This window comes from Pseudopodoces humilis, chromosome 12 (assembly GCF_049639895.1).
Source record: "Pseudopodoces humilis isolate 2021_Gansu_Grassland_sample_001 chromosome 12, ASM4963989v1, whole genome shotgun sequence".
Taxonomy (NCBI): domain Eukaryota; kingdom Metazoa; phylum Chordata; class Aves; order Passeriformes; family Paridae; genus Pseudopodoces; species Pseudopodoces humilis.
Genome location: NC_142211.1, coordinates 2409259 through 2437153, shown reverse-complemented (window position 1 = coordinate 2437153; position 27895 = coordinate 2409259). Strand labels below are relative to the sequence as shown.

Below are 27895 nucleotides of genomic sequence, written 5' to 3'. Positions count from 1 at the left end.
GGCGGGGGGGACGGGAAACAGGGACAGGAAAGGGGGTGGGGCCACTGTAGGAACCAGAGTTTCAGCATTTGGGGGCGAGGTTTCAGGGTGATGTCATGCAGGGCGGGAACATGGTGGAGGGAGGAGGGAAGTCCGAGGGAAGGAAAGGTTTGTGGGCAGGGTAAGGGTTGGGGGAAGGGACAGGTGGGTGAAAAGGATTGTGGGAAGAAGAAGGGTAAGGGTAAGATGGAGGGTCCACCACGTGGCTGGCCAGCATGTGGTTGGCTCCATCTTGGACCTCAGCCACGTGGGGATAAGGGGGTGTGATAGATTGGCATTTAAGAAAAAAAGTAAAAAAACACAGAAATGAAGGCTTTGAGAGAGAGGCTGATAGTTTTTTCTTTGCTTGAGACCTGGCCAATAGCTGGCCATTTCTGAGAATTGACAGTGTTGTTCACCAAAGAGAAGTGTCATCAACCTGTGAATACCACCTTTTAAACTGTTGAGGGTTAGGTGTCCTTTTTTTTTTTGTTGTTGTTGTTCTGGCCTGCCCGTGGAATTTTTACCCATTAGCTGCGGAGACAAACTAACTGTGGATATTTAGTGGGTGCTCGACAAAGGACAAAGAGTGGCCGGGCCCAGGGAGGGGAAGGGGCAGGAAAAGAGGGTGGGGACAGTTTTTGGCTGGTTTTCTTCGGCTTCGGGGAAAGACATTCGTTTGCTGGGTCACGGAGCTGCTGAGGTGGAGAGAAGGGAATTTCGCCATCACCCAGACGGAGCTGCTGCTTCTTCTTCCCTCTTCGTTGGTGGCCTCGCACCCCCTGCCCTGCCGGGACGTGTGGCAGTGCCAGGCACGGCCGCGGAGCTGCTGATACACCTCAGCCACCGGCCCAGGATCTCAGCTCGTCCCTGCTGTTCCAGCCGACTGTTCCTCAGAGCCCTGCAGGAGCACCGGGACTGCCCGCCCGAGGGGGTTTGTGAAAACAAAGCCTCTCCTCCATCCCGTCTCAACTGAGAAAGCTGTCACGGGGCCCCTGGTTCTGTTTTCTTGTTAATGCTGTAGTTATTGTTGTTTGTTTGCCTGGTTATACTAGTAAAGAACTGTTATTCCTATCCCCAGATCTCTGCCTAAAGGCCCCTTGATTTCAAAATTATAATAATTCAGAGGGAGGGGGTCTACATTCTTTCATCCCAAGGGGGGCTCCTGCTCTCCCTAGCAGACACCTGTCTTCTAGAACCAAGACAGATTTTGGCTGCCCAACGTGGGGCACTGAGAGAAAAAGGGCAAAAAAGGAATAACAGTTCTTAAATAACCTAACTTTTGTGTGCTGGATTTAGAAACCTTGTTAGGTAGAACCATGTTGTTTAGCTTACCCAGGTTCGGGGGGCATGTGGTCACAGCTATATTTCTCCCATTTGCTTCACCTTACCTAAATATGGGTCCTATAACTAAGGCTACTGTGGCTATTATCCAGCTTGTTTTGTGGGTTGATAAGGTGAGGAATTCATGGATGTTTAACGCCCTCTGGACGGCGGGCTCATGGATTCAGAGCTGTCACACACTAACTGGATGGTTTTCGGGTTACTTTAATAATGGTACCTACTGGGAGAAAAAGACAGCTGGGGAAATTTTCTCCCAACCTTTCACCCAGTTCCTTGGGCCTACCCCACCAGTTTTCGAAGGGTTAAAATCTTCTCTGGATGCTAATGACATCATACAGTGGCTGGTGTTGCTGATAGGCCTGTTCTACTTAGCCTTCAAAGACAAAGGGAAAGAGACGGGAGATGCTACTCCAGAGCCTGGCACAGCCCCAGAGACAGGGAGTGCTGCCCCCGAACCTGGCACAGCCCCAGAGACAGGGAGTGCTGCCCCAGAGCTTGGCACAGCCCCAGAGACAGGGAGTACTGCCCCAGAGCCTGGCACAGCCCCAGAGACAGGGAGTGCTGCTCCAGAGCCTGGCACAGCCCCAGAGACAGGGAGTGCTGCCCCAGAGCCTGGCACAGCCCCAGAGACAGGGGGTGCTGCTCCAGAGCCTGGCACAGCCCCAGAGACAGGGGGTGCTGCTCTAGAGCCTGCCCCTGTCCCACAGCCCACCTCAGAAATGAACCACCCACAGTGGGTGGGGGTTCTGGTGAGGGCGATGCATGAGATGCTAAAGGAGTGCATTTCTTCAGCTGCTGAGAAACCCTCCCCCTGCCTCGAAGAGGGAGAGTCTGATGGTGCTGCAGTGGAACCCACAGACGTTACAACCATCCAGGTTCCAGCTGAACCACAAGGGCAGTCACAGCCAGCAGCTGTTGGCCCTGTGGAAACGAGGAAGTCTAAGATGAAATCACAGCACCCTGTTGATAAGGATAAGAAAGGAGGGCCCTCACAACCCACAGGGGAGCCAGAAGTTGAAATCATTACTGAGTCTCTGACATATGACAGTCTCCGTAACTTGCAAAAAGACATTGTGAGGCGGGGGCGTGAGGCTTATACAACCTGGTTACTTCGGGTGTGGGACCTTATGGGTACAGGCGTGCAACTGGATGGTGGTGAGGCAAGGAATGTGGGACCCTTGACCCAGGACTCAGGTGTGAATCAGATAATCGTCAGGGAGCCAGGGCCCCTTTCCCTCTGGGAGCGGCTTTTGATGAGTGTAAGAGAGAGGTTTGTCCACAGAGAGAGAATGGAAGAGCACTATTGTAGAAGGGACTGGAAAACCATTGAGGAAGGGATCCAACAGCTGAGAGAAGTGGTGATATTAGAGGTCCTTTTTGGGAGGGGTGGACAGCATGATAATGACCCCGACAAAGTCAGGTGCACTGGGCAGATGTTGTGGAGTCTGGCAAATCTAGGGCCACGTGAATACACCACTTTCATTGCGACAATTAATGCCGATAACAGCCAAGAGATGGTGGGTTCTGTCACCACCAGACTTAGACATTTTGACAGTATGGTCCATGGCCCACAGCAGGCTAAGATTTTCACTGTGATTAAGGAACTCAAAGAGGAGATGAGGGAAATGAGGGAAGAGATGAGGAAGAGCAGTTCCCATATGGCACCAGTGCGGGTCACAAGCCCAAAACTCCAAGCCCCACGTCCCCCAGCTAGAGAGAGAGGGTACACCTCACGAACTGGGCTGTGGTTCTTTCTATGTGACCATGGGGAAGACATGGGAAAGTGGGATGGGAAACCCACTTCTGCCCTGGCAGCACGAGTGCGTCAACTCAGGCAGGGAACCATTAACCAGAAAGGTTCCACTAAAGTGAAGGTAGCCTCAACCTCCCGTGACCAAACTGCCAGACATTACAGAAAAGAGGATGATCCCCTTGAAGGAACCTCTAGCATGTATGCCCAGGGAGGAGAGGATGACCAGTGCTAGAGGGGCCCAGCCTCTAGCCAGGAAGAGGCACAGGAAAACCGGGTCTTTTGAACGGTGTGGATCCGATGGCCTGGCACATCAGAGCCACAAAAATACGAAGCTTTAGTTGATACTGGTGCACAGTGTACCCTAATGCCATCAGGACATGTGGGGGCAGAACCTGTTTCCATTGCTGGGGTGACAGGGGGATCGCAGCAGTTGACTCTGTTGGAAGCTGAGGTGAGCCTGATTGGGAAGGAGTGGCAGAAACATCCCATTGTGACCGGCCCAGAGGCCCCGTGTATTCTGGGCATAGACTTCCTTTGGAATGGCTATTACAAAGACCGAAAGGTACTCAGGTGGGCTTTTGGAATAGCTGCTGTGGAGGCAGAGGACATTAAGCAATTGAACACCTTGCCTGGACTATCAGAGAACCCATCTGCAGTAGGACTCCTGAAAGTGGAAGAACAGCGAGTACCAATTGCCACCTCGACGGTGCACCGCCGACAGTATAGGACAAATCGAGATGCTGTGATCCCCATCCACAAGATGATCTGAGAGCTGGAGAGCCAAGGGGTGGTCAGCAAAACCCACTCACCCTTCAACAGCCCCATCTGGCCTGTGCGCAAATCTGACAGAGAATGGAGATTGACTGTGGACTATCGTGCATTGAATGAAGTGACTCCACCTCTGAGCGCTGCCGTGCCAGATATGCTGGAGCTCCAGTACGAGCTGGAGTCCAAGACAGCGAAGTGGTACGCCACTATTGACATTGCTAATGCATTTTTCTCCATTCCCCTGGCAGCAGAATGCAGGCCTCAGTTTGCCTTCACGTGGAGGGGAGTGCAGTACACCTGGAACTGACTGCCCCAGGGGTGGAAGCACAGCCCCACCATCTGCCATGTGTCCCCCTGAAAACTCAGCTTCTGAGCTTGCTAACATAGTTTTCTAAAGACTTTCCCAGGACAGTAACTGTAAACATAGATATGTGTACATTCTTTCTGTTACACATCTTGTGATGGGCATCTCTCATGGCCAGTGCAGTGAGAAAGTGTTATCCTGACCATCCAATCCCTGGCCGTGGTCAGGAGGCTATAAATCCTGGGGGGAAAAATAAACCTCCTTCTTCTTTCCACCGCACCTCGATCTGTGTCCGCGTGATCTATTCATCTTCAGCAGTAACAGCCATGGACTGATCCAGGCTGCCCTGGAAAAGGGTGAGGCTCCAGAACATCTTCAGTACATTGATGACATCATTGTGTGGGGGAACACGGCAATGGAAGTATTTGAGAAAGGAGAAAAGATCATCCAGATTCTGCTAGAAGCCGGCTTTGCCATCAAGAAGAACAAAGTCAAAGGACCTGCTCGAGAGATCCAGCTCCTGGGAGTAAAGTGGCAAGATGGACGGCGTCAGATTCCCACTGAGGTCATCAATAAGATCACTGCAATGTCTCCACCCACCAGCAAGAAGGAAACGCAAGCTTTCCTAGGTGCCATAGGTTTTTGGAGGATGCACATTCCTGAGTACAACCAGATCGTGAGCCCTCTCTACCTGGTTACCTGAAAAAAGAATGATTTCCACTGGGGCCCTGAACAGCAGCAAGCCTTTGCTCAGACCAAGCAGGAGAACGCTCATGCAGTAGCTCTTGGCCCAGTCAGAACAGGACCAGATGTGAAGAACGTGCTCTACTCTGCAGCCGGGAACAATGGCTTGTCCTGGAGCCTTTGGCAGAAAGTGCCTGGAGAGACTCGAGGCCGACCACTGGGATTCTGAAGCCGAAGCTAGAGGGTCGGAAGCCAATTACACTCCCACGGAGAAGGAAATCTTAGCTGCCTTTGAAGGAGTTTAAGCCGCCTCAGAAGTGATTGGCACAGAAACACAACTCCTCCTGGCACCCCGACTGCCAGTGCTGGGGTGGATGTTTAAAGGGAAGGTTCCTGCTACCCACCACGCCACCGACGCTACATGGAGCAAGTGGATCGCCGTCATCACGCAGCGCGCCCGTATTGGAAACCCAAATCGCCCTGGGATTTTGGAGATAATTACAAACTGGCCAGAAGGTGAAAACTTTGGTCTCACTGATGAAGAGGAGCAGGAACAAGTGACACGGGCTGAAGAAGCTCCACCGTACAACCAACTGCCAGCAGAAGAAACACGCTATGCTCTGTTCACTGATGGTTCCTGTCGCATCGTAGGGATGAACCGGAAGTGGAAAGCAGCCATATGGAGCCCCACACGACAGGTCGCAGAGGCCACTGAAGGAGTAGGTGGATCAAGCCAACTTGCTGAACTCAAAGCTGTTCAACTGGCCCTGGACATTGCTGAAAGAGAGAAGTGGCCAAAGCTCTACCTCTACACTGATTCATGGATGGTAGCCAATGCTCTGTGGGGGTGGCTGGAAAGGTGGAAAAGGGCCAACTGGCAACGCAGAGGAAAGCCAATCTGGGCTGCTGATGAGTGGAAAGACATCGCCACCAGGGTAGAGAAACTGTCTGTGAGGGTCCGTCATGTAGATGCCCATGTCCCCAAGAGTAGGGCTAATGAAGAGCACCGAAACAATGAGCAGGTGGATCAGGTTGCAAAGATAGAGGTGTCAAAGATAGACTTAGATTGGTAACACAAGGGAGAGTTGTTCCTAGCTCGATGGGCCCATGACGCCTCAGGTCATCAGGGGAGAGATGCCACCTATAAGTGGGCACGAGACCGAGGGGTGGATCTAACCATGGACAGTATTTCCCAGGTTATCCATGACTGTAAGACGTGTGCCACGATCAAGCAGGCCAAGTGGTTGAAGCCCCTCTGGTACGGTGGGCGGTGGTCCACATACAAGTATGGGGAGGCCTGGAAGATTGACTACATGACACTGCCCTAAACCCGCCAAGGCAAGCGCTATGTGCTCACAATGGTAGAAGCCACCACTGGATGGTTGGAAACTTACCCTGTGCCTCATGCCACTGCCCGTAACACCATCCTGGGACTTGAAAAGCAGGTCCTTTGGAGGCATGGCACCCCTGAGAGGATTGAGTCAGACAATGGGACTCATTTCAAGAACAGCCTTATAAACACCTGGGCTAGGGAACATGGCATTGAGTGGGTGTACCATATCCCCTACCATGCACCCGCTGCTGGAAAAGTTGAACGGTGCAATGGCCTGCTTAAAACCAGCCTGAAGGCACTGGGTGTGGGAACTTTCAGGAACTGGGAGATTAATTTAGCAAAGGCCACATGGTTGGTGAGCACCCGAGGTTCCACTAACCGAGCAGGCCCTGCCCAATCTGAGCCCTTTAGAACGACAGATGGAGATAAGGTTCCAGTGGTACATATGAGAGGTATGCTGGGAAAAACTGTTTGGGTTAATTCTGCCTCCAGCAAAGACAATCCAATCCGTGGGGTTGTCTTTGCTCAGGGACCAGGTTGCACTTGGTGGGTGATGCAAAAAGATGGAGCGACCCGGTGCATACCCCAAGGGGACCTGGTTTTAGGGTGAACTACCCATGACACTGTGCTTGTATCTGTATCTGTATGTACATGTGTATATAGTTAAAGTAGTATGTGTTCATGTATAATTTAAAGGTTTAATATTTGATGTAACATTTTGGTATGGGAAAAAATTCGGGGTGGATAGTGTTGAGGGTTAGGTGTCCTTTTTTTTTTTTTGTTGTTGTTCTGGCCTGCCCGTGGAATTTTTACCCATTACCTGCGGAGACAACCTAACTGTGGATATTTAGTGGGTGCTCAACAAAGGACAAAGAGTGGCCGGGCCCAGGGGGGGGAAGGGGACTGTTGCCCATGGGATGGACCCACATTGCAGCAGGCCGCAGAGCTGTTGCTTGTGAGATGGAGTGACATCAGAGAAGTTCATGGAGAACTGTCTTCTGTGGGACGGACCTCACCGTGCAACAGAGGAACAACTCCTCTCCTTGAGCAGCAGGAGAAGCCATGGGTGATGGACAGACCATAATGCCTATTTCCTGCCTCCTTGTGCTGCTGGGGAGTGGTGGTGCGGGGGAAAGATGTTTTTAAGGGTCTTATTTTACTTCTCATTATCCTGCTCTGATTTTGTTAGTAATAAATTCACTTCATATCTCTAATTTGAGCCTGTTTTTCCTGTGATGGTATTTGGTGAGTGATCTCTCCCTGTCCTTAACTCAACCCATGTACCCTTCATTATATTTTCTCTCCCCTGCCCAGCTGCAGAGGGGAGTGATAGGATGGCATTGGTGGGTGCCTGGCATCTGGCCAGCATCAACCCACTAAAAATATTCTATAAGCAGCTGAGGGAAGTCTCGCAATTGCTAACCCTTTTCCTCATGGGGGACTTCAGCTTATCAGATGTCTGCTGGCTATACAACAGAGCAGAGACAAAGCAGTCTAGGAGGTTCTTGGAGTGTGTGGAATAGTACTTGTTGACTGTGATGGATTGGCATTTAGAAAAAAAAGTAAGGAACACTCACAGAAGTGACGGTTCTGAGAGAGGCTGCTGGGAGTTTCTTCCCTCCCTAAAATCTGGCCAATGGCTGGCCAGTTCTGAGAATTTACAGTATTTTTGACCACTGAAAAGTGAGATTACCTTTATGAATACCACCTTTTAGACCTAAGTCTGGGAGCTTCTGGCTCTCTTTGTTTCTGACCTTGAAAGGTAACAGAGCTCTAGTGCAGCTGCCCCCCCCACCCCCATCCCCCCGTCCCCCCCTCGTGGCCTGTCTGGCCTGAGGGGAGAGGGCTGAGCCAGACTCCAGCAGCTCCTGGGTGGGGATGGAGGCTGCAGGAGCCTTGGCCCCAGGCCAGGCCAGACTATGCTGCGGCGTTGGCTTCTCCCGGGAAGCCCTCTGGGTCCCGCACCAGCGGGGTGGCTGAAGCTCTTCCCAGGAAGACCCTGGACAGCTGCTGACACTTGCCGACACCCCCCCCACATGGCCCGCACAGATGGCTCCAAGCCGAGAACTGTCTACTCCTTCCCTTCGGCTGCTGGACTGAGAGAGAGACACCTGAAATCTGACACCATGAATACCTGCTGCGGCTCGGGCCAGATTTTAACCCCTTCACTACCCAGATGAGACTTGCAGATTTAATCCCTTTCCAGAAAGAGGAAAGCAAGAGTGATTAATATGTAAAGAGACAACATAAACCATCCAAGTCAGTAAAAGAAGGAGTCAAGCCTCAGATGGAAGGAGAACGATGAGATGCTTTAATAAGCTGAAATATTCTTTTGGTAAGGCCATAGAGATGGACAATAACGTTTTGAATACCGCCTTTAATTCATGAAAAGAGTATGGGGGGAACGAACTATTCACGCTGTGAAATCTGAGCAAAGGTATCTATTGATGAAGCTAAGCAGATGGTGGACTAGTGATCCCATGAGATACTGGAACAGAGAGAGAGAGAAGTGAGAATTGATGAAGACCCTTGGCCCTCAGGGAGAAAAGAAGAAAACCTCTGTTCCCAGAGATGATCACAGAGGCAGATGAAGAGAACCTTTGCCTTTGAATAACTGATCCTTAAAATAATACCCCTTGAGTTCATGGCCCATGAACACACCTCTGAGTGGTGTGAAAATGGGAGGAGGGCATGATGGCAGAGTTGTTTTTTATTCTGGGTGGCTGCCATCATGGGAATGAAAAGCCATGACAAAATTGTTTTCTTGAGGAGAACTCTCCATAGAATGGCAAGAGAAAACTCCTCTCTCTACAAAGACTGATAAAAAGACTATTGTATAGTTGGTACTGCTTTAACCACCAGGTTTTGTCTCTATGTTGTCAGTTGGACAAAGGAAAAGTTGGGTGGTGGGGAGGAAAGGTTTCTGGTGGTTTTATTATGGTTTCTTATTGTAGTTCTATTAATAAACTTTCTTTATTCCTTTTAAGTCTTGAGCCTGTTTTGCCCTTCTCCTAATCCATATCTCACAGCAAGAAATGAATAAGTATTCTAGTAATTTTTAGCTACTGCTAAAACCACAACATTGACTTGGTTGTTGCGTATAGGTAAAACATTACAAAAGGAAGGCCTTGTAAAATCATGGCTCAGGCTTCTTATTTTGGCTAAGGACTATGGGAAAGTGACTCAGCTGAATTAGAGGTAGAAAAACAAGTTATATAACCTTTGCATGTTCACATTGTGGTGTATGGTGGTTGGTTGAATTATGTTTATGATTTAAAACTATGTAGCTGATATGATAGCTGCTTAAAAAGGCCTTTTTTTTGCAATAAAGCGGCTCTCCTTTGCACCTGCCTGGGGACTCTGCATCACTACAGACCCTCACCCACAGCTGGCGCCTGAACGTGGAAGATCGCCCTGCAGCGAAGAGCAGACAACTGCAACCAAGACCTAAGCTGAACACACCCAAGGAGCGGCCCCAGGCAGCAGATCCCAACAGCAGACCCAGGCAGAGGATTACAAAGCGGCCCCAGGCAGCTTATACCAATGGCGAACTCAGGTGGCAGTTCCAGGAACCCCAAGTGACCCCCACCTTCACCTTACTAAATCTCAGTGTGCGCATTCATCACTTTAAGGTGAGCAGCAGGGTAGATCATGGGAGCAAAGCTGTCAGTTGAGCAAAAGCAGATCCTAGAGAATTTACAGCGGCTTTTACACTGGCAGAACAGAGACAGTTCTGATAGTAAATTACTTGCTTTGCTGGATTGGATTTCCATGCATGTAAAAGACTTCCCCTCAGCCAGCATTTTTCAGCTAGACACCTGGCAGGTAATAGGACACAAACTTTTTGAACTTGTGAATACAGGCGATGCATTTCCATCCAGGCATCTTGCAACTCGTGGAATTATTATAGTAACATTTAAAGAAACTCAGGTAGATTCATGTTCTCAGCTGCCCTTGGAAGCTGCCTCCCCCAGACCTCTTGGTCTCCCGGGTGCTCTCTCCTCCACTGTCCGCTCCCCCTATCGCCACTTGTTAACTGCCTACTCTTTCCTCAGCAGCCCCTTTTCCACCTGCCCTCGTGGCACAATTACCCCCCTGTAGATAGTTTTTTAGCAGAAGGTGGACACGATATATTAGTAAAAGCCTGTCTGCACAAACCAGCCTCTGGAATAAGTCATGATATTAAAGGCTAAAGTCCTTGAAACTTTCCTGCAGGAGAGTAAAGCAAAACAATATTTTTGTGTACAAGGGAAAAAATGTAACCTTGTGTACATTAACCAATAGTAACTTACTTAGCCTGTGGACCCTGTAAAACCCTATAAAAGGTGTGTTAATAATAGAAATAAATGGCGTTCACATTTACTTCTGTGAAGGGTTGTGAATAGCTGGTGGTTTCTCAATCAATCCACATCTCTTACCATCAATCAACAAAGGAAGTCCATCTCAGAGATTTGAGTGGGTGGTCCTTCCACAAGGGATGAAAAATTCTCCAACAATGTGCCAACTGTTTGTGCACTGGGCACTGACACCTGTGCATGCCAAACTCTCCCAGACAATTATTTATCACTACATGGATGACGTCTTGTTTTGTCAACATGATCCATTCCAAGATGAAGATCTTACATTTATCATCGCCCAACTCGCAGCAAAAGGCTTGGTGGTTGCCCCAGAGAAAATTCAAAAGCAAGCTCCATGGAAGTACCTAGGGTGGATTCTGACATCTTCATCAGTCCACCCACAAAAATTAAAATTGACTGTTGAGATCAACACCCTTAATGATGCACAAAGACTTATTGGAGATCTGCAATGGGTACGACCCATTGCTGGTATCCAAAATGATGAGATGACACCATTGATGGACCTTTTAAAAGGTACAGACCCACAAACTCCAATTACCCTTTCTTCAAAACAGAAGAGATGTCTCCAATACCTAGGGAAGAAACTGCTTTCAACACTAGCAGACAGAAGATTGCCAGATGTGCTTTTAGGACTTCTGATTTGTAACCACCCTATTGCCCCGTGTGCTATCATATTCCAGTGGCCTGCTTGGCAAAAAGAGAAAGGGGGAGAAGACCCACCTGGGAGCTGTCAAGATGCCAAGCAGCCTGTCAAGTAGGTACAGTCAGTGCAATCAGCAAGGAAATGTGCAGAGCCTTTAGCGATCCTTGAGTGGATTTTTACGCCGCATACGCCACCAATGAGTATTTGGCAGAGGACAGAAGCAATTGCTTATCTCATTAAAAAAGCAAGAACATGAATTGTGGAAATTAGTGGTGCTGAGCCAGAACATATCAGTCTACCAATAAAGGTAGAAAAATTTGAGTGGATGCTGAGACACTCAGAACCAATTCAATTAGTGCTGCTCAACTATCCAGGAACTGTACACAACAGGCAACCTAAAGATCCACGCCTGCAGATCATCTTAAAGGAGCAATGGTCGCAACAGCCCAAAGTCGTGAAGCAGCCGGTAAAAGGCCTTACAGTATATACTGGCGCAGGAAGTCGGCAAAGAAAAGCAGCCTGTACCTGGTGAGAAGGCTCGAGTTGGAGAAGCAAAACCATAGATGGAGATGCATATGACTCACTGCAGACATTAGAACTTACAGCTGTCTCATGGGCACTGTCTCATTGGCGAGACAGAAAGCTGAACATTGTATCAGATTCATTGTATGTGGTAGGAGTGGTACAACATATTGAAGATGCTCTCATCAAACCACCAGCTAATAAGCGACTGTGTCAACTATTTTTTCAAATCAAAAGAGCTATTGAGGACAGAAACGAGTCTTGTTGCATCATTCACATTCGCAGTCATCAAACAGAATTAGGTCTTGGAGAAGGCAATGCAAAAGCTGATACGCTTCTCAGTCCTGTTGTTGCAGCACCAAGAGACTCCTTCGCAGCTGCAAGAGAGAGTCATGCTCTCTTTCATCAAGCCGCAAAAGCCTTACAGAGACAATTCAACATTAGCTCAATAGATGCACAAGGCACTGTAAAATCCTGTCCACAATGCAGTCAATATGGAACCACTCTAAGCTTAGGTGTTAACCCTAGAGGTCTTCAAGCCTATGAAATCTTGCAGATGGATGTAACACATGTGCCTGAATTTGGTCTCCTCAAATACGTACGTGTCACAGTAGATACCTTTTCAAAAATGGTTTGGGCCACTTCACAAGTAGGAGAAAAAAGAATACATGTAATTCAACATTTAGTAGCATGCTTTGCTGTAATGGGAGTTCCAAAAGAACTGAAAAGAGACAATGGGCCTGCATATGTAGGAACACGAGTTTCTCGGTTCTTACAAAAATGGGGAGTCAAACATATAACTGGAATTCCCCATGTGTCAACTGGACAAGCCATTGTAGAGAGAGCCCATAAGACCCTAAAAGAGTATTTAAGTAAACAAAAACCACCTGAACAATTAGACCCTACCATTCGATTGCAGCAAGTGTTATTCACTCTAAATTTCCTCAGTTTAGTTGGAGATTCAGAGCAACCCCCGGTGGTAATTCATAATAGTCAAGCAAAGATGCAAGCTACCCCAGAAATTAAATTATAAGAATCCAAAGACAGGTATCTGGGAGGGACCAAATCCATTGCTATTTAATGGGGGCGGTTACAGTTCTGTTTCCACAGATGCTGGACCACTATGGGTGCCTGGCCAATGGACCAAACCAGCAATGAAAGATCTGAAGAACAATCAGAATGCTGACTGTTGATATATTTTATATATTAGTAAAGGCCTGTCTGCACAAACCAGCCTTTGAAATAAGTCGTGATATTAAAGGCTAAAGTCCTTGAAACCTTCATGCAGAAGAGAGAGTAAAGCAAAACAATATCCTTGTGTGTAGGAGAAAAAATGTAAACTGTGTGTGTTAGCCAATAGTAGCTTGCTCTGCCCGCAGACCCTGTAGAACCCTATAAAAGGTGTGCTAAAGATAGAAATAAACGGCATTCACGATTACTTCTGTGAAGACTGGTGAATAGCTGGCGGTCTCTCAATAGTTGACACCCTCAGTCAATCTCTGATCGGCTGCCAGCTGACATCACGGGAGCAACAGATGTTTCAAGACTGAATCATGTCAAGTCATAGTCTGTTTGTGAGAAAATTCTGTAAAAGGTCTGAGAAGAGTGCAGAGACTCTATCTAATTGCATATAAAACAAATTGTAGTTGTGTGTGTATCCTTTCAGCAAATTGCTTTCACGCTTAGACTACATATATACCAGAGCACGTGTGTTAAAAGTAGTTAGATAATAATTTAAGATAAAGAGTTTAGCTTGTGTAGTAATTGTTATGTTAGTATAAAGTATAAGTATTCCCCCTTCAAGAACTAGTGAAACCATCTTTTGAAAGTTCACTTAACGTTAAAGTTTTAGCTGTGAGTTTGCAAGTATGGTGTCATTTACATGGAACAAACTGCTTATGGTAATTGTGCTGTGTATAGTCCTGACCAACTGTCTGCTAACTAACATCCAAAAGCGACAGAACATATGGGTCACTTTAGCACACCTGACAGGTCAAAAATCAATGTGTTTAAGCTTAGCCACACCTGGAGATCCTTTTCGCACCTGTCTCGTAGGAGTCCCTGAATGGGATCCTCCAGCATTTAAAGGTTTATTTAGTAACGAGACTCAGCTGAATCGATTGGCAGTGTTGCAAGAGTGCAATCGCACCATTGGCTTCACATCTAGACAACTTGAAGCCTGCTGGCAAGCAAAAATTATCAAAGTTCTTAATGTTACCATGGAGCCCTCAGAAGAATTAGATTTCTTAGGTTCCACCAGTACCTCAGGTGGATGGATAATGTTTGAACCCCCGACGAAAAGTCATCCTGACAAAGTAATGCAGCACTGAGCTGCAGTCAACCCTATAGCTGATCTCGTTACTAACACTGAAAGTAAAGCCTTTTACTCACAGTGCAATCTCACAGGACAATTACCAAAGCGATTACCTAGTTCCATATTCCTAATCTGTGGGGATAGGGCATGGAATGGAATTCCTGCTAGTCCACATGGAGGACCCTGTTATCTTGGGGAACTTACTTTGTTCCACCCAAGCTTACATCAATTGCTAAATGTAGCTAGCAAAATAAAAAATATCAAACGGTCAAAGCGAAGCCTGAATGAATTACAATGTGATGATGTTAGAAAACCAGACTTTTGGAATCGTGGTCTAATATGGGCAACCTCCTTCTTCATTCCAGGAGCAGCTGCCGCTAAAAGCTTAGCAACTCTAAAAAGGCTCGCTTGCTGGACTAGAAAATAATTAAACCTAACATCAACAATGCTAAGTGAACTTTCAGCCGATGTAAGCAGTGTACTTCATGCAGTACTACAAAATCAAGCTGAAATCGACTTTTTCCTCAGCAGAAGGACATGGTTGTGAGGAGTTTGAAGGCATGTGCTGTTTGAATCTTACTGATCATTCAGTTTCCATCCATAAGCAACTACAACAGCTGCAAGATGGGTTACATGCCCTAAAGGAAGATAGCGACCCCATTGGAAGTTGGCTCGCCAGCTGGGGTATCACTGGATGGCTGAGGTCTCTTGTGCTAGAGGGGGGACGGATTCTACTTATAGTGTTAATTGGGATGATACTTTTAAGTTGTATGTTATCTTGTCTTTGTAGAAGTGTAGAATGAGCCGCATCCAAAGCCTGGTTTGTGCAAAAAGAGAAAGGGGGAATTGTAGTGAGTTTTTTAGCAGAAAGTGGACACAATATATTAGTAAAAGCCTGTCTGCACAAACCAGCCTCTGGAATAAGTCGTGATATTAAAGGCTCAAGTCCTTGAAACTTTCCTGCAGAAGAGAGAGTAAAGCAAAACAATATTCTTGTGTACAAAGGAAAAAATGTAACCTTGTGTGCATTAACCAGTAGTAACTTGCTTAGCCCGCAGACCCTGTAAAACCCTATAAAAGGTGTGTTAATAATAGAAATAAAAGGTGTTCACATTTACTTCTGTGAAGGGTTGTGAATACCTGGCGGTCTCTCAATACCCCCCCACCACGTCTGCTTTGCTAATGGCATCCCCAGCAGCCGGTTTTGGCCCCCTGGGTTTGGAAGCTCCCTTGGCGCTTCAGAGCCCCCTGCCCACAGATGGCCCCTTGGCCAGATTTAGCCCCCCAGGCATGAAATCACAGCACATGGCAGGATCATAGCCTACACAAAATGCTGGTCCTGGTTTAGGGCAAATTTGAGAGAAAACCTCCAAATGGAGTCTCTCCAGAAAGCAAATTTAAGTGCCCCCCCCCAACTGGTACGCGAAAAGATTTCCTTGGGGAAAAGTGGAAAAAACTGTTTGTTTAACATACAAAGTATCTGCAAGCACAAAAAATTTAATAATATTAAACAACAAATCCTCCCACTGTTCGAAGAGATGGCAAATCCAGGAAAGTCGTTTTTGTGGGGTGTAGCTCGGCTCACTCAGTCCCCTCAGTGCTGGAAAGTGCTGAGGCCCAGGCATCAGCTCTCAGTGTTTTCCTGGGGTATCAGTCCAGAGCAGGTTTGAACAGATCCAAGAAAAAGGAAAAAAAAAACCACAGTCCAGGGAACTTCTCTGCCTCAGTGGGCTAAAAACTAACTAAAAGCAAAGGAGAGCTCTGTCCCTCTGTCTGTCCGTGCTGCAGGCAACATAGTCCAGAGCAGCATGCGGGGGAGTGAGTGCAGTTTCTGAAAACAAACTGCACGCTTCTTTCTCCCCCTTCACTCTCAGAACCAGTCTTAAAGGTGCAGAACTTAATATCCAGCATAAACAGAACAGACGATTGGGGATAAAAACATCATCAAGTCACCCCAGGACAATGCTGAAGCTATGGCACATCGCTGTCAGAATGCCAAGAGGATGCATTGAAACACAGAGATCTTAGGTTACCTTATTACCAGAGAAATGCGGAGACTAGTATGGGAGAGTTTGTTCAGTTAACAGGTGACGCTGCATACTCAAACCCCAGAATACAGATGGGCTATCTTCATGATATTTGTGACATCCTTACTGGAATTCTGTTAAAACCAGCTTTGTATTTTCAGTGAGCTGTAGATTTTAACAGAATTGTTTACTGGAGATGTTCAAAGCTCTCATGGTGAATGTAGTGTCTTCCTGCATATCGGTAACATAGCAAGATCTAAATTCTTTAACAGAAATACTGATATATTGCATGATTGGTAGAACTTGCCATGTGGTATGTATACTCCCTTTTCAGGAATTTTGATTTAAAGGTCTGATTGGACTGGTTCTTAGCTAAGTTATAATGATGTTAGCTATTGCCATGACAAACAGAAACGTATATACCTGTAAAAATATTTGCAAGTGGATAATGTTTCAGTTTTTGGACAGGAAAATTCATATTAGTAAGATACGGTGCCCCCTTAGAAAATTTGGGAGATGCCTCCTTGCAAATATTTTGGGTGGATATTAACAGAACAGCAATTAACTTTCAAGCCTGCTGTCAGCACATTGCATGATTCACAACACTTACTGAGAGCAATTAGCTAGGACAGGCCCATGCCACTCATAAATCGGGCATTCCTTTGCTCACTTGAAGGCAAACCTTGAGCTTTATCTGCAGCAGCTATTTGAGAATTAGATATTATTGGCACATGAAACTCCACTGCAAAGGCAGGCAGAATTGTGCCAGCTTTACCAGTTTGCTTGCTTTTTACCCTACAGCTTTAATAAGGTAATTTTGTGACTCTTTCACCATGACAACACATGTGGCAGCATTTTGGATAGGTACAGCTATTTAGTGATTCAGGTGTAGTTATTCTTCCTTGTCACGTACAAATTGAAATTTGACTTTATATCGAAACAGGACCACAAGTGCAGTAAACATTATCTCACTCCATAAGAATAATATGAAACCACGATTTTGAAGCTGTTTATATACAAATGTCAGTCTTACACACCCACTGACCTGAGTTACTTGTGCAAAACTCATGGCACTATTATATAACTAGGTTCTTGCTGTTTTAGCCTGTTGGGTTTTCAAGCAAGGTAGGTGCCCTGGCCAGCTCCAGCACGGGCGGCTATCCCCAGCCGCACGGACCACATCTCACAGCATCAATGTGATGGATGACGAATATGGCGATTTATTGCAGGGAAACTTAACATTTTATAGTCTGGGGTCACTGTGTTACTCCCACCTGCTTACATCACACTTAGGTGCTATTGGCTAATTGCAGGAGGTTTTACTATCCTAGAGAGAGGGGTGGGTTACTGGCTTTCCGTTACATCCCAAATTCTTCCGCACTGCCAGGCCCTAACTACAACATTAGCCTTAAATATTTATATCCCATTACTTTTAATAGTCCAAGCTAAAATCTATTGCACAGGCAATCTTGAAAAGCTGTCTTACTATCTGCGAACTGAGCAGGTTTGAAGGGCAATTTGCCAAGATATACACTGTTGTCATTTTTCTGAGCAAAGCTGCACTTCAAAATACCCTGGCGAAGTTATGCTTACACCAAAAAAGTCCTATGAATGAATATTTTCAATAATATTTGCACTTACCATGAGCTATTGTCAAAACTAAATTACATAAAATAATAATTGCCACACCTCTATAATCTCTCCAGTAAATCCATGTTGCTGCTATTTCAGTTATGAAACAGTTGTTTGCCTGCATGTTGTTCATTGATGTTTAACTGTTGTAGGACTAATTTCCAGTAGCTTTTTCATAACAATGGAGTCAAAAAGAGTTAAATTCTGTTTTATCTGGAACTTTTAAAGGAACATTCTCAACTCTGACTTTAGTTTTGCTAAATTTAAGTGATGTTAGGTTTAAGTTCTGTTAATTTGAAGTTCTGTTACATTTAAGTTCTGCCAAGTTAAGGTTCTGTTAAATTTAAGTTCTGTTAAGGTTAAGTTCTGTTAAGATAACTTCTGTTAAGTTCAATTTCTGTCAAGATTAATTATTGTCAAGTTTAAGTGTTGTTAAGTTTAAGCAAAGTTAACTGTTATTCAGTTTAAGTGCTGTTACTTTTAGGTCTGTTAATTCTATTAAGATCAACTTCTGTTCAGTTTCAGTAATGTTAACTTTATGTTCTCAGGTGTACTTTCTGTTATGCTTAAGTGATGGTAAGTTTCAGTGAAGTTAAGTTTAAGTTCTGTTGAAATATGCTATGATGGATTGGCATTTAGGAAAAAAAAAAGTTTAAAACATGGAAGTGAGAGCTTTGAGAGAGGCTGCTCAGAGTTTCTTCTCTGCTTGAAATCTGGCCAATAGCTGGCCAGTTCTGAAAATTGTCAGTATTGTTCATCACTGAAAAGTGAGATCAACTTTGTGAATACCACCTTTTAAACCTAAGCCCAAGAGCTTCTGGCTCTCTTTGTTTCTGGCCTTGAAAGGTAACAGAGCTCTAGTGCATCAGCCCTCCCCCCCACCCCCCCCTCACGGCCTGTCTGGCCTGGTGGGGGAGGGCTGAGCCAGACTCCAGCGGCTCCCAGGCAGGGGATGGAAGCTGTGGGGCCTCGGCCCCACGCCAGGCTAGGCTGTGCTGTGGCGCTGGCTTCTCCCAGGAAGTCCTCCGGGTCCTGTACCAACAGGGTGGCCAAAGCTCTTCCCAGGGGTCCCTGGACGGCTATTGACCCCCCCCCCCCCCCAGGCCCACACAGACAGCTCTAAGCTGAGAACTGTCTGCTCCTTCCCTGCAGCTGCTGGACCTGAAATCCGACACCATGAATACATGCTGTGGCTTGGGTCAGATTTTAACCCTTTCAGTACCCAGATGAGACCTGCAGATTTAATCCCTTTCCAGAGAGAGGAGAGTGATTAACATGTAAAGAGACAGCATAAACTATCAAAGTCAGTATAAGGAAGAGCTGAGCCTCAGATGGAAGGAGAATGAGGAGATGCTTTAATAAGCTGAAATATTCTTTTGGTAAGGCCATAGAGATGGACAATAATGTTTTGAATACCTTCTTTAATTCATGAAAAGCGTATGGGGGGAATGAACTATTCAAACTGTGAAATCTAAGCAAAGGTATCCATTGATGAGCTAAGCAAATGATTCAGCAGCTGTGATCCCATGAGATACTGAAACAGAGAAGTGAGAATTGATGGAGAGACTTGGCCCCCAGGGAGAAAAGGAGAAAACCTCTGTTCCCAGAGATGATCACAGAGGCAGACAGAGAACCTTTGCCTTTGAATAACTGATCCTTAAAATAATACCCCTTGAGTTCATGGCCCATGAACACACCTCTGAGTGGTGTGAAAATGGGAGGAGGGCATGATGGCAGAGTTTTTTCCGGGTGGCTGTTAATCATGGACATGAAATGCCACAAGAAAACTGTTTTTCTTGAGGAGAACTCTCCATAGAATGACAAGAGAAAACTCCTCTCTCTACAAAGATTGATAAAAGGACTATTGTATAGTTGGTACTGTTTTAACCACCAGGTTTTGTCTCTATGTTGTCAGTTGGGCAAGGAAAATGGTGGGGAGGAAAGGTTTCTGGAAGTTTTATTTTAGTTTCTTATTCTTGTAGTTCTATTAATAAACTTTCTTTATTCCTTTTAAGTTTTGAGCTTGTTTTGCCCTTCTCCTAATCCATATCTCACAGCAGGAGATGAGTAAGTTTTCTGGTGATATTTAGCTAGTTCTTTAAAACCACCACATATGCTCATTTACATTACAAGATACAATTCTTTTGTTATAGAGATGAGTGAAGTTAAATTTTAATGAAGTTAAGTTCTGTTGTTATCTGCTTATTTAAATTACAAGATACAGATCTGTTATAAGATGGAACCAACGGAAATAATTATGATGAGGAATTGGTAAGCAACTGTTTAAGAATATAGGATAATAAGTTGTGTAAAATATGTGAAGATGCGGTTTATTAGATCCTTAATTTCATCAAAGATTCTATGGGTATAAATGTTCTGCACTGTTCAATTAACATAATTATTTCTAATAACCTCTGCTGTTTTATCTTCCTTAGGTAGCACAGAAGAATGAGTAACAACCCCAAATTATGGCTATTATTAGTTGCAAGCTGTTTAGTGCTTTCTTTCTTGCTTTTGTTCTGCTATCATATCATATATGCATAGATGTGTGGAAAAAAAATCTCTCAATCTCTTCGGACAGTTTCTGATGCTGTATTAATGGTTCTGTATATGTTGTTAATATCATAGCATAAATTCACTGACCTTTGGTTATTTGCAGTTTGTTCATGATACCATTGACTACTTAGCTAAGGATAAATGACAAAGCCGGCTGCTTTACAAGCTTTCACATACCACCGTATAGCTATCTTCAAGACGTATCATTTTAAGAAACTTTCCTAACTGCAATTACTGAGAGCTTGTTTGTAGGATATATTAGGGTGACCCTTCCAGTTAAGGCCTTGGCTCTGGCCAAGCCCTGGCCCTACCTGGTCGGGAGGTATGCCAATAGATCCAGGTGTTTCTTCACCAAATCTGTACTCAGATCACTTTGACTTGCTAATTTGGGCTTATAACAGCTGGACCCTTCTTGGAACCACGGAATAGAAATTTCTACAGATGCAGATAGTTATAATTGAAATTCTTAGCAATCCCTGTACTGACTCTCTTATCTCTAGAATTTCTCCCATGCTGCAGCCGAGGCTATCTTTAAAAACTCAGGGGCTGTCTACCACCCAGACACCACCTTTGGCCGCTTGTAATACTGCACCCCAAAAAGGAGAAACATGCCAGGATAATGGGGAGGAACCCTGTCAGGAAGAGGGAGGGGAAACTAACCCAGAAGTGACAGAAAACAAAATGGATGCCAACGGCTTTAAGCTTGAAAATGTTAATTTGGAAGCCGATATGCGAGATCAAAATGAGTATTCTACATCAGAGGATGAATATGATTTCAATTCTCAAGGTTTAAACCCGCCTCCTTTACCTGAGATGGGGAATTCTTCTTCTGGGTGTAAAACAAGGGAGCCCATAAAGAAAGATTTACAGTGCTCCCTGACAGATTGGAATGCCGTATGTTGTAAAGTAATTAAAGATCTCAGCTTGTAAACCGCTGTTAGCTTTGCCGGTTAGATACGGAAGGGGGGGTGCAAACCCCTGATGGGAACCTGTATCACATGATGGTATAAAAGATTAACGGAGGGCAATAAAAGACAGCGGATTGGGCTCTCCCTACTTTATGCAGTTATTGAAGGGGATTTTTAGGAATTTGGACTTGACACCTTTTGACTGTCGCAATATTTCCTCAATGATCCTAACTGATTCACGATATATTTTGTGGGATTTATGGTGGAGATGTTTTCTTAGGAAACTCATAGAAGACTATGCAGGGAGGCAAATGCAGCCCTCACATTTGTACATCTGGCAGGAGATGCACCTCATGATAGAGCAGAGGACCGAGTGGAGTTACCGAGAGGGGTCCTTGGTGACATTAAAGATGCAGCCAGAAAGGCACTCTTACAGGTTGAGCCAGTAGGAAGCCCACAAAGTGCCTATACACAAATAAAGCAGGGACCAACAGAGCCTTATACTGCCTTTATAGACAGGCTGACTCAAGCTTTAGAAAGACAATATGATGATGATATGGCTTGTCCAATATAATTACAGAATCTTGCATATGTGAATGCTAATGAGGAATACCAGAGAGTTATTAGGGCTCTACCAAATATACAACCAAATCTTTCACAAATGATTGAAGCCTGTAGCAAGATTAGTACCCCACAGCATATAGCTACGATCCAGGCTGATACGTTGGGAGAAAGACTGGAAAGAGCTATAACTGCTCAGGCTGAAGTAATGGATAAAAGACTTGCTACTCAAGCTGAAGCACTGGATAACAGACTTGCAAAAGCAGTTAATGCACTCACTATATATAATTCTAAACTAATGTCTCAGGCTGATTTAAAGGATAAAATATGCTTTCGATGTGGCAAGCCTGGACATTTTGCAAAATATTGTCTGGAACCTGCAGAGTTTATAAAATCACCTGGCTGTTGTCCTAGATGAAGGAAAGGAAGACATTATCTAAACAGGTGTTGGTCTAGATATGATATTGATGGAAACCCCCTGTCGGGAAAAGGGTTTCCCAGTGTGCAGCGCTGCAGTGTGATGAAAGAAATAATGGCAGCTCAACAGAGAGAGCTCGAGTCCTTTGGAGACCAAGGCCAGACACAGTCAACAAGATTGTTAGAGAACTCCCAAGTGACCCAGACCTCTTATCCCCCGGGGCTTTCTGCACCTTGGCAGCTTTCAAATTGATATATTTCTTGCATGGCCTTCATTGTTCTATATCTACAGGAGTTACTGGAACAGCTGAAAAGAGGGAAGACTCTTTGATTATGGGAAAGGATGCTTGTTGTATTATAGGCCTTGTAGTTTATCCAACAATTGTTTCAGCAAACTGTCATGAAGAGCTTACAATTCTAGCTCAAGCTTTATAACCTCCACTAGTGATTCCTGCAGGAACACAGCCACAGCCATTGCAGTGCCTACTACGACTACACATAAACTAATAGAGGAGGAGGGACAAAAACATTATACAGAAGACTCAGATCTGACACCAGAGATTTTTTGGACAGAACATATTGGAGGTGACAGACCAAAACTGACTTGCAGTTTAATGCATAATAACAAAACAATCAGAGTTAAAGGCCTGTTAGATACTGGTGCAGATGTCATGGTCATTTCTTATTTGTTCTGGCCAAGAGACTGGAAGCTAGTAACATCCCCAGATACTCTCACAGGTATAGGGGATGCTACCTTATGCCTGCAAAGTGAAGCTCTGATTATGGTCAAAGGACCTGAAGATAAAACAGCAGTCATTCGTCCTTTTGTTGTAAAGAAGCCTATTACAGTTTGGGGAAGAGACTTATCTCAATGGGGAGCAAGACTGGAAGTGGATTTTTAGTGGGGGCCACGAAGGCACTCACCACTCTGATGTTAATCTGGAAAACAAATGATCCTGTTTGGGTGGATCAGTGGACCCTAGAAGAAAAGAAATTGAGTTCCCTCACAAAACTCGTAAAAGAGCAACTAGAGAAAGGTCACATCAAGGAAACAACTAGTCCCTGGAACTCACCAGTGTTTGTTGTGCACAAGAAAGCCTCTGACACCTGGAGACTGCTTCATGATCTTAGAAACATTAATGAAGTGATTGAAGATATGGGACCCCTTCAGCCAGGACTTCCCTCTCTTGTGATGATCCCAAGAAAGTGGCCTTTAGTCATGATTGATTTAAAAGACCGTTTTTTCAATATTCCACTTCATCCAGATGATGCTCCACGTTTTGCGTTTTCTATCCCAAGTATTAATAGGCAAGAGCCATTGTTAAGATATCACTGGGTGACACTTCCTCAAGGAATGAAAAATTCTCCTACCATATGTCAGTGGTTTGTGGCAAAAGCCTAATCCCCAGCTAGACAGAGACATCCTCAAGTGAAGATTCTGCACTACATGGATGATCTATTAATTTCTGCACCAACACAAAAGGAGATGGAAGATGCTCGTGATAGTGTCATCACAGAAGTTCAGAAGGCTGGACTTGAAATTTCCACATCAAAAATACACGTGACTTCACCTTGGAAATATTTAGGATGGAGAATAACAGAACAAGCAATAATGCTGCAGAAAATACAGCTTCAGATCAAAGTTCATACTTTGCAGGACCTGCAACAGCTCTTAGGGGAAATTAACTGGGTTAGGCCTGTCCTAGGACTTACAAATGATGAGGTCTCCCCACTTTTTGACTTGTTGAGAGGAGACTGTGATATCACATCCCCAAGAATTCTTACATCTGAAGCTCAAAAGGCTCTTGATAGAGTAGCAGAAGCATTTCAACAAAGACAAGTACGCCGTTGTATAACATCACAACCTTTTTTTTCTTGCAGTGCTGGGAGAAAACATGCAGCTGTATGGTCTCATATTTCAATGGGACATCTCTGCAAAAGATCCTTTATAAATAATAAAATGTGGTTTTTTTACCTTACAGGTCTCCAAAAACGATATTCACAACAATGGAAATGATGGCTTGTCCTGGGGTGACTGTGATGTTAAATTGTATCGCCATTCGTCCACCTAGCCCAGAAATAGGTTTTGAATCCTTAAAACTTCATCTAAGAGTAAAAGTGAGTGGAGAAGAAGCACCTAGTCTGTTATCAGAGACTGTATTTGCTCCCCCCACATCCCAGGATGGGGTTTTGACTACAGCACAGACAGACAACAAGGGACAGATCGCCTTGGCTTTCCAGCTAGCCGAAGCAGAGAGGTCTTCCTGGACTGTTTTCTTTCCCTTTTCCTTGAAACGGATCGAACCTGCTCTGGACTGGGGACTTGGGGGAGCACCGGGAGCTTGCACCCGTGGACTACTGGGAGCCTAGCCTGGGCAGCGGCATTTTCCAGCGCCAGAGGGATTGATAACAGAGCGAACATCCACAGGAAAGAGACCCTCTGAATTTTGTTATCTCTTCAGAGCAGCGAGAGGTTTTGTAATTTGATATTGTTCATTCTTGTGCTGGGTAATGCTGTGCCTGTTAAATAAACAGGTTTTTTTCCACTTCTCTCAGAGAAATCTCTTCCCAAACCGGTTGGGGGGTGGGAGAAAGGGGACACATGGGTTTGCTTCCTGGGCGGGGGGGGGGGGGGGGGGCATTGGAGGTTTTCTCCCAAATTTGCCCTAAACCAGGACATGGCTCAAATTATAATCAAGGCCAGGACAAGATTGCTGGCTATAGCAGGCCAGGATTTTGCAGTAATTTACTTGTTCTTAAAGAAGCAATATTTTGATTGGGCATTGCAACAATCAGAAGATTTACAAATTGCGTTGTTGAATTACTCAGGCACTCGTTCTATTCATTTTCCTAGCCATAAATTGTTGCAGGCCAAGCTGAGTTTTAGAGAGAAACCCATGTTGAGTGAAGTACTTTTGAACAGTGTGACATTGTTTACTGATTGATCAGGAACAACGCATAAATCAGCAACAGTGCGGCAGGACCCCATAACTAAAGTGTGGGAATCAGGCATCCAAATGGTGGGAGGCTCAACACAAGTGGTAGAACTTGCAGCAGTAGTTAGAGCATTTCAGCTTTTTCAAGAACCCTTTAACTTGATTACAGATTCTGCTGATGTTGTTAATATAGTTAAGAAAATACAGGGAACAGTTTTAAAGGATGTTAGTAATGAGGATTTATGTCGCTATCTTTCATGTCTTTATACAACCATGCAACACAGAACTAATCAATATTTTGTTTCTCATATTAGAGTTCATTCATCACTTCCAGGATTTTTGGCAGAAGGCAATTCAAGGGCCGACAAATTGACATTAACTATTACAAGTACCCTGCCGAATATTTTTGAACAAGCAAAATTAAGTCATGCTTTTTTTCATTAAAATGCACAAGCCTTCATGCGAATGTTTGGCCTTTTCTAGAGATCAGGCCAAAGCAATTATAAATACATGCCTGGATTGTCAATTGGTGCAACCTCCTGTTTCTACAGGAGCGGTCAATCCACAAGGATTGCAAAGCTTGCAATTATGGCAAACGGATATCACCAAATATCTGTCCTTTGGGAAATATAAAAATATCCATCTGTCAGTGGATGCTTTCTCAAATGCAGTTTTTCCTTCTGTACATACAGGAGAAACAGCAAACCATGTGTGTCAACATTTCTTGCAAGCATTTGCATCCCTAGGAGTACCTCAAGAAATAAAACCAGATAATGGTCCTGCATATACAGCTCAAAAATTGGCTACATTTTTAATGAATTGGGGTGTACACCATACTTTTGGAATTCCTTATTCTCCCATGAGTCAGGTGATTGTAGAAAGAACACATCATTCCCTGAAATGTATATTAGATCAGCAAAAGGGAGATGTAGCACAGGTGATACCACAGATGATGTTAAGTAAAGCTTTGTATGCTTATAATTTCCTGAACAGTTCTTTTGCAGAGCCTGATCCTCCAGTTTTTAAGCATTTTTCTAATAGCACACATGCAAAATTAAAGGAGAATCCTCCAGTTTTAATTAGAAATCCCAAAACAGGGCAAATTGAAGGTCTGTTTCCTCTAATAACTTGGGGCAAAGGGTTTGCTTGTGTTTCTACAGGTGCAGGGCCCAGATGGATTGATGCTAAGAACGTGAAACCTTACAACGAGAAAAAGTCTACTAAGGACCCTACGACCAAAGAGGAAAACACGCACATGTGAACTACACTAAGACTGTCATTCAAATTTGAGACCTTCTGTTTTTATAACAGAAACTGCAAATCTTAAATTATTTGTTAATGTTAGAAATGTAAGAAAAAAAATATAAGAGTATTGTAAAATCCCTTTGGCAAAATAGTGATAAAATTCAGATTATATCCTTAAATTTTACAGCAAAAAAAATTATAGTCATAAGTTTTAAGGACAAGATATACATATTAAAGATTTTATTCGAAGCTTAAAGCTTGAAAAAAACCTTAAAAATAAACCCCAAAAAAAAAACCCAAAAAACCCAAACTCTTTTGCCAAAAGAAAAAATTACCCTTGGTTAGATATGAGGTTCTATCAAATGCTAAGTTTATTTTTTACTTTGTTCACTTTAGTTGCTTTTAGAAGTGTAGCTTTGCCCATTAGCCAGCCTAGGACCAATGTTTGGGTGACCTTAGCTAATGCTTCGGGTTTAGATAACATATGTTTATCCTCTACCACTCCAGAAAATCCATTTTCAACTTGTCTAGTTAGTGTACCAGTAGAGATTGGGCCGATACCAGAAGAAATTTATAAAGCGATGCGAGGTGCTTTTGCTGGGACAAATGTGTGGGAATTTTGGACTCCAACAAGTACTTGGGAATGGTGGACTCCCCATCTTCCTGAAGCATCCATTGAACCCCAAGAATTACAGCTCCTTGGCTCTATAAGAGTAATGTTTTGTGTTGAGTTTAATTATACGGGAAAAATCAATCAGTGGTGAAAGATGTTTCTCCACATCACCCTGTGTATAAGAATCAAGCCTTTTGGTGTAATGACACCTCTGTAATTCAGCTCTGTTCTTCTTCAATTGCTGCAGGAAATATTTTTTGTTTGTGGAGACAGAGTGTGGTCCTTTATTCCATCTAACCTCAAGGGTGGTCCTTGTACCTTGGGAAGGCTTACCTTGTTGACTCCAAGTATGAAAACAATTGTTGACATGAGACGTAGATGAAAAAGGTAATTTATTCATCAATACGGAGTAGAGTGTAAGGATGATTTTAATCCTTGGGGTTATGGAAAGTCTCGCAGCATCCCTTCTTATGCAACCTGTTGCATCTGCAGAAGCACTAAAGCAATTTGATGGATTGGGATGTTGGCTGAGTAAACAATCTAATGCTACGCCCCTTGTATTGAGTGGTTTTTTAGCAGATGTTAAAGATGTTAGGCATGCGACTTTACAAAACAGGGCAGCAATTGATTTTCTCTTGTTGGCACATGGACATGGATGTGAAGATTTTGAAGGAATGTGTTGCATGAATCTCTCGGATCATTCCAAAAGTATTTATAAAAGTATACAAAAGCTCAAAGAAGGAGTGTCAAAAATCAGAGTAGATGATGGAACCTGGCTAGATGATTTGGTTAATGGATGGGGTTTAACACCTTGGATAAAAAAATGCCTTAAAACAGGTTTATACACTTTAGTGATTGTGATAGTACTATTAACAATAGTGCCTTGTTTGCTTCAGTGTATGCAATGGATGATTGCCAATTCCACTAACAGAGATTTTTTAGTGCAAAGGGAGAGGTGA

General features: G+C 44.4%; 1 pseudogene; it reads left to right on the top strand.

Moving 5' to 3' along the window:
* The first annotated feature begins 110 nt into the window (after positions 1–110).
* LOC148183276 (uncharacterized) lies at positions 111–27895 on the top strand (annotated as a pseudogene).